This window comes from Pantherophis guttatus, chromosome 1, assembly GCF_059756535.1.
Source record: "Pantherophis guttatus breed Tessera chromosome 1, ASM5975653v1, whole genome shotgun sequence".
Classification (NCBI taxonomy): domain Eukaryota; kingdom Metazoa; phylum Chordata; class Lepidosauria; order Squamata; family Colubridae; genus Pantherophis; species Pantherophis guttatus.
Window position 1 is genome coordinate 154,203,946 of NC_142063.1, and position 13,972 is coordinate 154,217,917.

General features: G+C 40.5%; 1 long non-coding RNA gene across 1 annotated transcript; it reads right to left on the reverse strand.

Annotated features, from left to right (window-relative positions):
- Nucleotides 1-357: 357 nt before the first annotated feature.
- On the reverse strand, nt 358-11,962 carry LOC117674827 (uncharacterized). Its single transcript, XR_009621323.2, has 2 exons — nt 11,832-11,962; nt 358-739 (listed from the first exon to the last, which is right to left on the reverse strand). It is a non-coding gene; the product is annotated as an uncharacterized LOC117674827 (long non-coding RNA).
- Nucleotides 11,963-13,972: the final 2,010 nt, after the last annotated feature.

Here is a 13,972-nt window from a genome sequence, read left to right on the forward strand (position 1 = left end):
ATACACACATACATCTCTCTCTCTCTCTCTCTCTCTCTCTCTCTCTCTCTCTCTCTCTCTCTCTCTCTCTCTCTCTCTCTCTCTCTCTCTCTCTCTCTCTCTCTCTCTCTCTCTCTCTCTGGCTTTCCTATATATATATCCTAGTAATGAAAGATTTGGAAGAAAACAAAAACAAGCTCAAGTGAAAGTGAAAGGAGATCAGTTTTAAGCGAGGAACTGAGTGCTGGTTTGGGTGGAAAGGAGAAGGAGGAAAAAGGAAAACAGCTGGCTTCAGGGCGACGCAAAAATTCCTGCCAATGGGAACCTGAGCTGTACACAGGGGCTGCAGCAATAGAGCAACACAGCAAAGAAAAGACATGCTTTGTTGCGGTTTTTAATAATCCAGAACAGAATGAGAAAGAAACGGATGAAACCACAGTCTGCCAGGTCTACAGCCAATCCCATGTAATGGTTTACATGACAAAATACATAACAATATCCAGAATGGTGTTAGCATCGTCTCTTTCAAGTATAAAGAGCCAGCATGGGGTAGTAGAATGGAGCGGTGAGACCCAGATTCTAGTTGTCCTTTCAGGCACAGAAGCCATCTGGCTGACCTTGGGCCCGTCACTCCTTGTCAGGTCAAATCAGCATTTGGGTCTGTGACAAACTGGCTGGAAAAGAGAACTCTTCGTTGTATCACGCACTGACAGCTCTGCTCTTCGTCCCCCCAGCGAGCACAGTGCAAAACAAGCAGGCTCTGCAAATAAACGGGACAAACATTTAGGAACAACAACAACACCTCTCGAGCACAAGCAAGTCTACAATTAGAGCTGTGCTATTTACTTTGCTCGGATAATTATTCTGTTGGGTTCCTCAGCCAAATCATTTAACTTTTGCCAGATCCTTTAAGCTGCAAATGGAAGATAATACATTGTAAGAATGAAGGTTAATTGATTTATATTCTAAAATGTATTGAACCTGATAAATGAAAATGCCATATGCAGAGCATTCTTCTTTCTAGAGCTAACTCACTGTTGCTTATATTTACTGAAAATAAGCACTGTTGATACTGCATGCTCATATATGGTAAGAGATGTACTGTAGATATAAAATATGAGACGTAATTAACAAGGATTATCAATTTTTTGTCAAGATGCTATTAATTTGTCTAAGCAATACTGTAGAACTATTCAGAGGAGTTTTCACCAATGGACAAGAATGCCAAAAATTATTTGGGAAAAATAGCTATGCAGTGTTGCTTTTTCGCAGTGCTTCAGTTTGCACCATATTATTTCTCTCCACATTACCAAGATAACTTAAGCTATATAGTTCTTCTCCCATTTTGGGTTGGACACCAAAGTTATGATCCAAGAATAGTAAAAAAAAAAAAAAGATAAAAAGATAACTATTTTTAAAAATACAAACATTTGATGCGAAAAGAATAGTAACTCGCCCTCACATCTTGAATTATTCTAATTTTAAAGCTATTATTTTCTGAGTACAATAGTCCTTGACTTACAGTTCGTTTAGTGACTGTTCAAAGTTTGATTCCCATGATCACATGATCAAAATTAACACAACTGTTGCATGTATCGCCATGCATCGCCATGGTCACGTGATCAAAATTCAAACACTTGGCAACTGGTTCATATTTATGACAATTGCATTGTCCCAGGGTCAGGTGATCACATTTTGTGACCTTCTGACAAGCAAAGTCAATGGGAAAACCAGATTGACTTAACTGTGTTACTAACTTAACAACTGCAGTGATTCATTTAACAACTGTGACAAAAAAAAAGTCCTAAAATGGGGCAACATTCATTTAACAATTGTCTTACTTACCATTAGAAATTTTGGGTTCAATTGTGATTGTAAGATCAAAACTACATGTACATTAAAAAATTATCTAACTAAAGCATATTTATTTGGACATGATCAAAACCAACTTGTGTATTATACAGGGCAAATATGATTATCCTCTACATACCATAGCACAATTTTGGCAAAAGTATATTTTTTATTAAATCCTGATGAATAACACCAAAATTTATATTCATTAATCAACCAAGGAAGAATAGGTTTAATGAGAAAGAAAAATTACATTTTTTTCCTCTTGTTGCTTGAAGGCCTATGTTTTTCATATTGATAATTTAGCTTTATTTTTATTTTTTTTTATATCTGCCACTGTGTGTTTTCTTGTTTCTATCCTCTCAGCTTGCAGAATATTCCCAAGGAAGTAATTCTTGGCAGCTGAAAAGCGTTTTAGTAATTCATCTTCAAGCATTTTCAACTCAGTTTTAAAATAATTTTGCTGCTTTGTGAGTTCAGACTGAAATGAAAATGGTAAGGTTGCAAACCTATAATTCAGGCGCCATTAATATAGGAAGTACGCATCACTGAACTTCAAAACTTGCAATTCTCCCAAGACTTCATTATAGCCCTTGTTTTAGGGTTTAATAATTAAGCAACACATGGGTAGCAAGAATGTAGAAAGATTTAAAGTGTTACCTTTGTTCTTTTTACTGACTATTTAACACCAGGTAAGAATTAGTTAAATATCAGGTATATTAGGGACACAATCTTCTATCCGTCTCATTAAATGTGAACTAAACATTTAAATTTTAATCGTACACTTTTAGATAATGCATCTTTGGATGGGATTTGGTCTGAGCAAATTCAGATTGAGAGGAAGGTAAATGACTACCCCTGTCTCCCTATGTAAATCTACAAATCACTATAACAGAATAACAAGAGTTGGAACGGGCCTTGGAGATCTTCTAATCCAATCCCTTGTTCAAGCAGAAGACCTTATACCATTTCAGACAAATGACTCTCTAGTTCAGGGGTGTCAAACTCAAGGCCCCAGGGCCGCATCTGGCCCATGGGGTGCTTAGATCTGGCCCGTGGGGCCGCCCTGGAAACAGCAAAGAACCAGCCTGAAGTGCCTCTGCCAGCGAAAATGTAGCTCGTGAAGGCCATGTGCGGTTCTCCCAAGCTCCGTTTTCGCTGGCAGAGGGTTGCAGGAGCTCAGGAGCCTGTTTTCACTGGCAGAATGCTCGGTCCACCAACATGAATGACATTGATCTGGCCACGCCCACCCTGGCCACGCCCACCTCAGCCCCCCGAGGTCAAACACAACCCTGTTGCAGCCCTCAATGAAATCGAGTTTGCCACCCCTGCACTAGTCTCTTCTTAAAAACTTCCAGTGTTGGAGCATTCACAACTTCTGAAAGCAAGCTGTTCCACTGATTAATTGTTCTGTCAGGAAATTTCTCCTTATTTCTAGGTTGGTTCTCGCCTTGATTTGTTTCTACATTCAGGTGCTTTGGAGAATAGATTGACTTTCTTTCTTTTACTTTCTTTTATTGAATTTGTATACCGCCCTACTCCCGAAGGACTCAGGGCGGTGAACAGCCATAGAATAAAACAATATAAATACAAAATTTAAAATAGAATAAAACGAATTAAATAATTTGACTGAACAAATTTAAAACCCCAATACTTTAAAACCAAATTTAAAATTTCCATTTAAAAAGGGGAAAGACTTAGGACAGGCCAGCCTGGTGAAACAAGAAAGTCTTGAGCGCGCGACGGAAGGTACGCAGATCCAGGATCCTCCATATCTCCGGGGGGAGCTCGTTCCAGATAGTAGGTGCCCCCACAGAGAAGGCTCTCCCCCTGGGGGCCGCCAGTCGACATTGTTTGGCCAATGGCACCCGGAGGAGCCCCTCTCTATGGGAACGTACTGGTCGGTGGGAGGCTATTGGTGGTAGCAGGTGGTCTCGTAAATAACCAGGTCCCAAGCCATGGAGCGCTCTAAAGGTGATAACCAAAACCTTGAAGTGCACTCGGAAGACCCCCGGGAGCCAGTGCAGCTTGCGCAGGAGAGGTGTTACATGGGAGCGCCACGTCGCTCCCATCACCACGTGCGCGGCCGCACTCTGCACCAGTTGGAGCCTCCAAGTGCTCCTCAAGGGGATCCCCATGTAGAGAGCATTACAATAGGGTTGACTCAGCCTTCCATCCTTTCTAAGGTAGGTGAAATGAGGACCCAGTTTGTGGGGGCAATAAGCTGACTTTGTATAAAATATACAAAAGAATGAAAGCTATTGCTTAACGCATTGTAAGCCGCCCTGAGTCTCCGGAGAAGGGCGGCATATAAATCAAATTAAAAAAATAAAAATAGGCCAGACGGGAGGTGACGAGGGCGTGAGTGACCGTGCATAAGGAGTCCCGATCTAGAAAGGGACGCAACTGGTGGATCAGGCGAACCTGATGAAAAATCCTCCCGGCCACGGCCATCAAGTGCTCTTCTAAAGACAGCCGTGAATCCAGGAGGACATCCAAGTTGCGAGCCCTTTCCGTGGGGGCCAGTGATTTGCCCCCAATAGTCAGCGATGGCACCAGCTGACTATATCGGGACGTCAGAAACCACAGCCACTCGGTCTTGGATGGGTTGAGCCTGAGCCTGTTCCTCCCCATCCAGATCCGTATGGCCTCCAGGCACCGGGACATCACTTCAAGGGCATCATTGGGGTGGTCTGGGGTGGAGATGTACAGCTGGGTGTCGTCAGCGTACTGATGGTACTCCACCCCAAACCACGGATGATCTCACCCAGCGGCTTTACATAAATGTTGAACAAAAGGGGTGAGAGGACCGATCCTTGTGGCACCCCACATATAAGGGGCCTCGGGGTCGACCTCTGCCCCCCTGTCAACACAGACTGCGACCGGTCGGAGAGAAAGGAGGGGAACCACCGTAGTATGGTGCCTCCCACCCCCAACTCTTCCAACCGGTGCAGCATGATACCATGGTCGATGGTATCAAAAGCCTCTGAGAGATCTAACAGGACCAGGAAAGAGGAGAACCCCCTGTCCCGAGCCCTCCAGAGATCATCCACCAACGTGACCAATGCTGTTTCCATGCTGTACCCAGGCCTGAAGCCTGACTGGAACGGATCTAGATACGTCGTTTCATCCAGGTACTGGGGAAGCTTTCGTGCAACCACACTCTCAACAACCTTCACCACAAAGCGAAGGTTGGAGACTGGACGATAGTTAGCCAATACAGCCGGGTCCAGAGGGGGACTGACCCCCCTCTTCTCTGTGGCGGCACCATTTAGGATGGAAAGGGAGGATTTGAAACTCAGGGATACAAATGAAACAAGTGGTATTTGTTTTTAAAAAAACTGAATAAAAAATATTACTTCTGTACTGGAACATATGTAGAAAAATGCATCAATATCCACAATATATCAATCAATCACAATAAACTTGTTTTTATGCTAACCTAATAAACATGGAGCAGATCAGATGCTACTCAGTTTCATAAACCATTATGCGTGAGAGGGCTTTTCACACAAGACAACTATGTGAAATATTGCAGCCATTACATATAAGAACTATGTGCAAAGAAGCAAAAGAAACAGCAAATCATATACTCAACATCACACAAACTAATTATAAACAATGACATAGTAGTTGCTAAGGTGATTCATTGGAACTTCTGTAAAAATTTCTATGTGCCATTAATGAAACATTTGTGGGAACATACATTGAAAAAAAATAGTCAAAAATGAGCAGACTAAAATATTGTGGGATTTCTGAATACAAACAAACTGATAAAATCTTGGCATATAACACAGTAGATTTATCTGTGTTGAAAAGAAGAAATTGTGGTTAATTATGGTGGATTAATATATAATTATTAATTATAGTGTTCTACTATACTAAGAGATATCAGAATAGAAGACAAGGAATTGGAGAAGATCACAAAGTACCCTGTTTCCCCCAAAATAAGACATCCCCTGATAATAAGCCCAATTGGGTTTTTGAGCGCATGGCAATAAGGCCAAGTGCTTATTTCAGGGTTCAAAAAAATATAAGACAGGGTCTTATTTTCGGGAAAACACAGGTAACAAGATCAGAAAATTGAAGCTGATGGATTATGGCATAAACAGGCATTAGTGGTCCCAGTGGTTATCAGCACTTTGAGTGCCACACACTAAAAAAGAACTTGGAGGGCAGTTAGAAAATCTGCACATTGAGAAAATTTCCATCTGTCAGTTACAAAAGGCTACACTGCTTTGATCTGCGCATATGCTATGCTGGTATCTTATGACATTCTAAGTTTTGGGAAAAACTCGATGCAAATGAACTGGCCAATATTAGCTAAAGAACTGGCAACTGTGATTTCACATTTTTGTGTATATAATAATTACAATTGTTGATAAGAAAGACAAAAAAAAAAGTCTGGATAGTGGGTGTTGCAGCACTTGGATGCAGCAGAACATAAGAGAAAGAACTGTAGAAAATAAAAAATAAAAAATACAAGGACCTGCAAATAGAAATAGACCAGGGGTGAAATGCTCCCGGTTCGGACCGGATTGCCCGATCTAGTAGCGATGGCGGCGGGTGGTTCGGAGAACCGGTAGCAAAAATCCCTGCGCTCCCCCCCACACCATGCTCAGCTGGGTCGCACGATCATCAGAGGCTTTTTTTTTTTAACCTTTAAAAGCATTTTTTCTACAACCTCTTTTGATGAAAAAATGCTTTTAAAAGTAAAAAAAAAAGCCTCTGATGATCGCGCGGCTCAGCTGGGATCCTCAGAGGCTTTTCAAAGCATTTTTTTCTGCAACCTGTTGGCCAAAAGTCTCTGACAATCCCAGCTGAGTTGCCTGATCAGCAGAGAGGCATTTTTTAAAAAGCCTCTCTGATGATCCCAGCTGAGTTGCCTGATCGCCAGAGGCTTTTCAAAGCATTTAAAAAAAAGTTGGCCATGCCCACCCAGTCACATTACCCCCCCACCAAGCCACGCCCACAGAACCGGTAGTAACATGTTTTACATTTCACCCCTGAAATAGACTGTCTGTGGCAAAAGAAAGCGAAGATGGAGTCACTAGTGATGGCCAGCTATAGAAATTAATCAAAGAAATAAAGATGCTATCAATAGGAATAGGTGCAATCCCAAAACATCTGGAGCACCATTTGAACACCATTGGCATTGACAAAATCACCATCAGTCCAGAGGTGGGTTTCAGCAGGTTCTGACCAGTTCTGGAGAACCGGTAGCGGAAATTTTGAGTAGTTCGGAGAACCGGTAAATACCACCTCTGACTGGCCCCGCCCCCATCTATTCTCTGCCTCCCGAGTCCCAGCTGATCGGGAGGAAATGGGGATTTTGCAGTATCCTTCCCCTGGAGTGGGGTGGGAATGGAGATTTTGCAGTATCCTTCCCCTGCCACCCCCACCAAGCCATGCCATGCCATGCCATGCCCACCAAATCACAGCCACAGAACCAGTAGTAAAAAAATTTGAAACCCACCACTGCATCAGTCAATTGCAAAAGGCAGCTTTACTTCAAAAAGCTCACATTGTGCAATGACACCTCCAACACCATCAAACATCTGCCTATCCCAGGTGTTTGGGAAGAACACAATAAATTGATTAAAATGCCAAATCCTGTCTAAACATCTGGCTGACTGTGTGACCAACCATTATGATAAGGTATTAAATTTACTGAACACCCTATTCAATCTGACTCTGGATGGTTTACAAATTGTTAAAGGCATTTTAAAATAAGTAACAACACAAGAAGTACAATGTGTGGAAACAGAAGATGAAAAAGCTACCCAGGGTGTCTATTTCATGAAGACATGGAAAAGCCTCAAGAATTTGCTAAAGATGTCAAGCATTTATTCACATGCAGAATTGCCACCAAAGTATAATAAATCTCAACCGGCCACGACTCCTATCTCCAAACATCAAATGCTCTCAAGAAAGCAAGGCATTGAAGATAGTATTTTTCATTCCAACTCTGTGCTGAACAGCAGATCGATAACCAGAACACAAAGAGTTCAGCCGATAGGAAGATGTCATTGAGACAAGATGGACCCAGCAGGCAGGCAAACTCACAAACAAGATTTGGACTTTGGGGAAAATTAAGGCCACACAGTGTGAAAACAACTCGGAAAGAGGATGATTGGAACTGTGGGCAACTCCATTTAAGTAAATGGTGTTTCTTGGTTGAGACGTCCAAAGCCTTCAAAGTCACTGGCAGTAATTATAGCCAGCATTTAGAGTTAAGAAAGACAGCATTACTATCATTTCCAATTTGATTCTCACAATCAAAAGTTATGAAAAGAAAAACTAATGCCTTTAAATATTTGATTTTAATGCTTTTTAATCTCTGTGGTAAGGGTATCTAGCAATCCAAGAAACTTTTCAAAGTTCCCATGATTGCTATACAAATTTATAGAAATATTAAGCCTATATTTAACTTTCTCCCCTTTGGATTAAATGTGCTAAAATTTGACATAAAGAAACTTTGCACTCTATGTTATGTAGTCTGTCTCTAAAAGGTTAGGGTTTTGTAAATAGGGCCAACTGCCTATCAGAAGTTATTCTTGTTCAGAAATTCTTATTCTTATTATAGCTGCTTATAGTTAGAACACAGAGCCCTCTGATACCACATATTTAATTATCTTTTCCTCCATAAGATATATATGTCTATTCATTCTGAAAGCTATGGACACCCTGTCTCTCTTTTTTAACAATTATATATTACACACAAAAAAATTTGTAATAAACAGCAAGCCACTTAGATTCAGGAATGGAGCCACCGGTTCTGTCCAGATGACAACTAAAAGTCAGTAAACATAATTTTCTGAATTTATTTGCTACCACCTAATAAAATCTCCCAGTTTTTAAATCTTGTATCTGGCAACCCTTTAGATTAGAAGAATCCATTCTTAGCAGGGGTCACCCAGACTGCACAAAAGCAACAAGACTGAAACTATTTCCAAATGCTTTCCAAGCAATTTCCCACCTATAAAGATGTAGAGAGAAACGTTTAAATACAAGGAGATAGAGGGATCTGTCAGAAAGTTTAAATGCCTGCGAAGACATTTATTTGTATCTGTTCACCCTTATTGTACTTGACCACGGCTGATGCCTGGAATGCTGTTCCACAGATAATAAATACTTTGAGCTCAGAGTCAATTGTTTGGTACATCTTAATCTGTCACATACTCTAAAATTTCAGGAAGTTTGCACCATCGCCTGGAATATTGTGTGTGTGTACAGTTCTGGGTGCCTCTTTATAAAAAGGATTTAGAGTGCTAATTAGCTAGCTTTAAAAAGGGGACTGAACAAATTCTTGGTAGCTAAAGTTATCAATAGCTACTGGTAACAGGGTGTTGGAAGAAATATCCTTCTGGGTTCAGTTCCAAGTGGGGGGAAAAGACTCTGGATTCATGGAAGTTGCTGGAAAGAAGGTTTGTTGATGAATATGATCATATGCCTTGGAGATCTTGGGCAAAAAAAAGGGAAAAGATAATGAGAGTCCCTGGGTTTTATACCCTCTCTGGCAGTGGTGGGTTGCCCCCAGTTCGGACCGGTTGCGATCTCATTGTGAACCGGTAGTAAAGGTAAGTAGAACCCACCCCTGCTCTCTGGCTTTGAACTTCCTGGGGCACAGGAAGAGTATCCTGATTGGTTGCTGTCAGAGGTCACGGCTAGCTTTGTAGGTTGTCTGTGTGCTAAGTTTGGTTGAATCTTGTTGGGTGATGCAATGAAGAGCAATTAAATGGCTCTGCTTGAAGGAGATAGATCTTTGTTATATAGAATGGACTGGCTTAGGCATTAATGGCCCATTAACAAAGGCGGGGGGGCGGGGGGCGGGTAGGGGCTGAGTTCCTGACTCCCTTTTAGGGGAAATATTCTGCCTTTTAATATTTCCTAAAATATTTCATTTTTCTAGGAGAGGGGTGGGTTTTAACTTCCTACAAGGATATACATGTATTTCCTTCAGAACACAAATACAAATATGATCATTTAGAACTGCTAAGTTTATAGTCAGGACTATTCAGCTCAGGGAACTTCCAGGCAAATTGAAGATAGCTCTGCTGAAAGCATAGCTGATAATTCTGGTGGAATGAAGAACTGGTCAATTAACTGACTCTTTGTAATTTCTCTCCAAACTAGGAGAGTATTTGAGATCACCCACAAGTGCTCCAGACAGTGGTGAAATCCTACCAGTTCGCACCGGTTCAGCGAACCAGTAGTAAAAAAAAGCTACCAGTTGGTCCAAACCGGTATTTCCGACGATCAGCTGTGCCGAGCGATTTATATCCTGCTTTCTAGCAAATCTAAATAGCGTGGCACAGCTGTTCCCCCCCTCGCTGTTCTTACCTTGTTAAGTGTCTTTTTTCTGAATGAAGCAGCTGTTTGGCACGCACTGTGCATGCGCACATGCAGTGTGCATTTGGTGCATATGTGCATACACATGCAGCATGCATTTGGCGCACACCACGCATGCGTGGGCAAAGAACCGGTGGCAAACCACGGAGGATTTCACCACTGCAGACCGTTGTTTCTTGCAAGAGACCACAAGACAGTAGACACCAGTGGGTTTAGGGCTCTGGGAGACAAAGGAATAACCATCTTGCTGAATCTGTGGTTGGCAACTTCAAAAAGGACACATGGTTCACATACTTCCTGTTGGATGTTGCTCGTTAACTGCTTTTCACTTAACAAGCAATCACCGTGTGAGTTTCCTTCAATCCTTAGCAAAAGAATTTTTGAAAACAAGTTTAAGGAGTCTTTGAAACAAACAGCCACGGGATGATTAGAACTTTGATTTTGGAAAGTTACAAACAGACTAAGGGCCCAGATGGATTTGAAATAAGATTTTGGAATTAATTATAAGAATCCTTCCTATAAGAAAATGCTTTAGTTTAGAATTTTTATTAAAAAAAATAACTGATAGGATGAGACTTTGAAAGTTGACGGAAACAGAAGGAACAAGATTACAATTTAAGGAGAAGAATACTTAAGTTTGATTTATGGAATAAAGCAAAACATGAAGAATATTTTTTTGAACAATGGAGTCAGAGGTTATTTTTAAGAGTATCTGCTTTGATCGCTAGACCTGGAGAAATTATATCTGACAAGATGGAGACTGACCTGAAAGTGGATTTAAAAATAACAGGCTACAAGAATAATATAAAAAGAATTGCCACCCGGGGATTCAAAATAAGCCAGCTGAGATCTTAATAATGAAAAGGGATATACAAATAACAAACCAAGAGAGTGACTTGGATAATTTTCCATGTTGGATTTACAAAAGAGAGTTCGAGAGTTCATTAAAGTTCAAAGACTTTTGTGAAAAGGGACAAAAAATGAGAAGAAATAAAGTTCTAAGACATTATTTGAATTGATTTCTTTGATTAAGATTAAAAGATATATTTTGTTATCTCTTTTATTAACCCTTAATGAACTTTTGCTGACATCAGGACTGAAATGACAAGGCTTTAAGGATTTGTTTATAGATAAGAGATGTGATATGGGAAAAAAAGTTTTGTTTTAATTTAAGAGATGGTGATAAGTTAAAAAATTGTTTATACCAGTTGTGATGAAGAAATAAGTCATTTCTTTATACATTTCTCTTTTTTTTGCTTTATTATATTATTTTTTATTTCTTCTCTATTTTTTTGTTTCTGCACTTTCCATTTTTTCTTTTACATTTTAGTTTCCATTAGTTTTTTATTTTTAATAAAATTACTATTTAAAAACTGTTCAGCTAAGAATATATTTTACAGAACACATTCATTCATCTAAACCAGGGGTCTGCAACCCTAAACACTCAAAGAGCCATTTGGACCCGTTTCCCATAGAAAAGAAAACACTGGGAGCCACAAAACCCTTCCAGTCCCTGACTATTTCTTGAGCGACCACAAAACTAGCATATGTAGTTGAATTAAATGTTCTGTTTTCTCTGAAACTTTTCTTTTCTTGGATTTATCCATGGTTGGCCTACCAGGGGTTGAAAAGCTCAATAAATCGTATACCGGTAGGTGTCGCACATTGGCAGTTGAGTGACAGGGAGCCACAGCAGAGAGATGAAAGAGCCACATGCGGCTCCAGAGCCGCAGGTTGCTGACCCCTGATCTAAACAAATACTGTTTTGTATTCTAGTACCCATCTTATGTTTCTCCATTCCATTTCATTCCATTCCATTCCATTCCATTCCATTCCATTCCATTCCATTCCATAACTTTACCTCACTCTTATCTTTTATTACTCTATTTTAATCTCATTTTACTTCATTTTACCTTATTTAATCCTATTTTATTAATCCTATTTATTTTATTATGGCCAATGCCCATTGTTTCTTGATATGGTCAACTGACTAATCAATAAAGTTATATTTGACTACAAGATCACACGCTAACAACTGAGGGCTTTTAAACATTCATGCATGATCAGAAGCTCATTCTGACTCTCCCTCTACCAAATCCCTGGTTATGATGTAGAAGAAAGGGTATCTGCCCCCATACTGTTATCACCTGAGCAAATACAGGTTTTAATAAGGAGCTTGATGAAGTAGGTTTAGCACCCATTCAGTTGAGAATGAAGATTACAGAGATTCCACCATTGGCTAGAAAAAAATTAAGTACACCATGGAAACATACTTCTTAGAGAAGCAGAAACCTTTTTATTACTTTCCGCTTGTTGTTCTCAGCTGGATCAAAAAATGAATCAGTAATTTGTTTCTTTAGTAATGGAACACAGTAGGCTTGGTGCCAAGGTCTACTAAGATGTGTAGATCATTAGCGAACCCATTCAAGAAAAATCTCACTCTATGTTTTCCTCAGTAGCTTTCCTAGAGTTCTGAAGGGTGCTTTTCTTTCAAACATTAATCTTAGGTTACTATCATACATTTGGGCAAATGTAAATGTCTTTGTCAATTTAGGAGAAATGAGAAAGTTCTCTCAAAACAGAATTAATGTTGAGATTAAGTTATTTACAACTAAAAATACATTATTTCCCTCTTTTCAACTGGTGTAGACCAGAGGTGGGTTCTACTTACCTTTACTACCAGTTCGCATGTGCAGAAGCTCCCTGATGACATCGAGATCGGTGGGCGGAGCTTCCCACCGATTTTACTACCGGTTCTTGTGAACCGGTCCAAACCGGGGGCAACCCACCACTGGTGTAGACTGAAAAAAGGGCCAAGAACAAGACTGATCTTTGCAAAACCAGGACTTAAGGAATGAAACCAGCAGGTGACTTTGTTCAATCTTCTCTGCATTCATTTGAATCATTCTTCTAAGTTTTGGGTTAAAACCAATTCCTTCTTGATGACATCATTATACTTTCAGAGCCTTAACATTGCAATTCTATACACGTCTACTCAAAAGTAAGCGGTACCGGTCGTAATGAGCTTATCTTAAGTAAGCATATTCAGGATCAGTGGTGGTATTCAGCCGGTTCGGATCGGTTTGGGAGAACCAGTAGTGGCGACCTGTGATGGGCCTGCCCACCCACCCTGGCGCTATACTGTCCTATTTAGCCACGTTTTCAAAGCCGCGCACATGCATGCAAGCCGCGTGCGCGAGCAAAGCATGCACACTCACATTTTTGGTGCGCGGCGAATTGGTGGTAAAATTATGTGAAACCCACCTCTGTTCAGGATTGTAGTTTAAGAAAGGCAGACGGAGTAGGAAAACGTTATAGGATGGACAGGAAATCCCCAACATGTATCTATTTTGATCAAATTGGTTTTCTAGAATAGAGAGAAAATAAACTGCCGCTGGGAGTCAAAGTAGCGGGTGTGACTTCATCAACTCCAAAGCACCTGAGGCAGGGCAAGACGTCATGGATAGAAGCTTTATCAAAGAGAGATCCAACCTAGGACTAAGGAGAAATTTCCTGACAGTGAGAACAATTAGTCAATGGAATGGCTTTTCCCCAGAAGTTGTGGGTGCTCCAACACTGAAGGTTTTAAAGAAGAGATTGGATAGTCAGTTGTCTGGAACGGTACAAGATCTCCGGCTTGAGCAGGGGGTTGGACTAGAAGACCTCCAAGGTTATTTCCAACTCTGTTATTCTGTTACCTCTAGGCATATATGTTTTTACGCCTCTTCATAGCTAGAGCTGCTGATGAGTGCTTATCTTGTCTGACTCAAATATATGATTTTTCAAATCT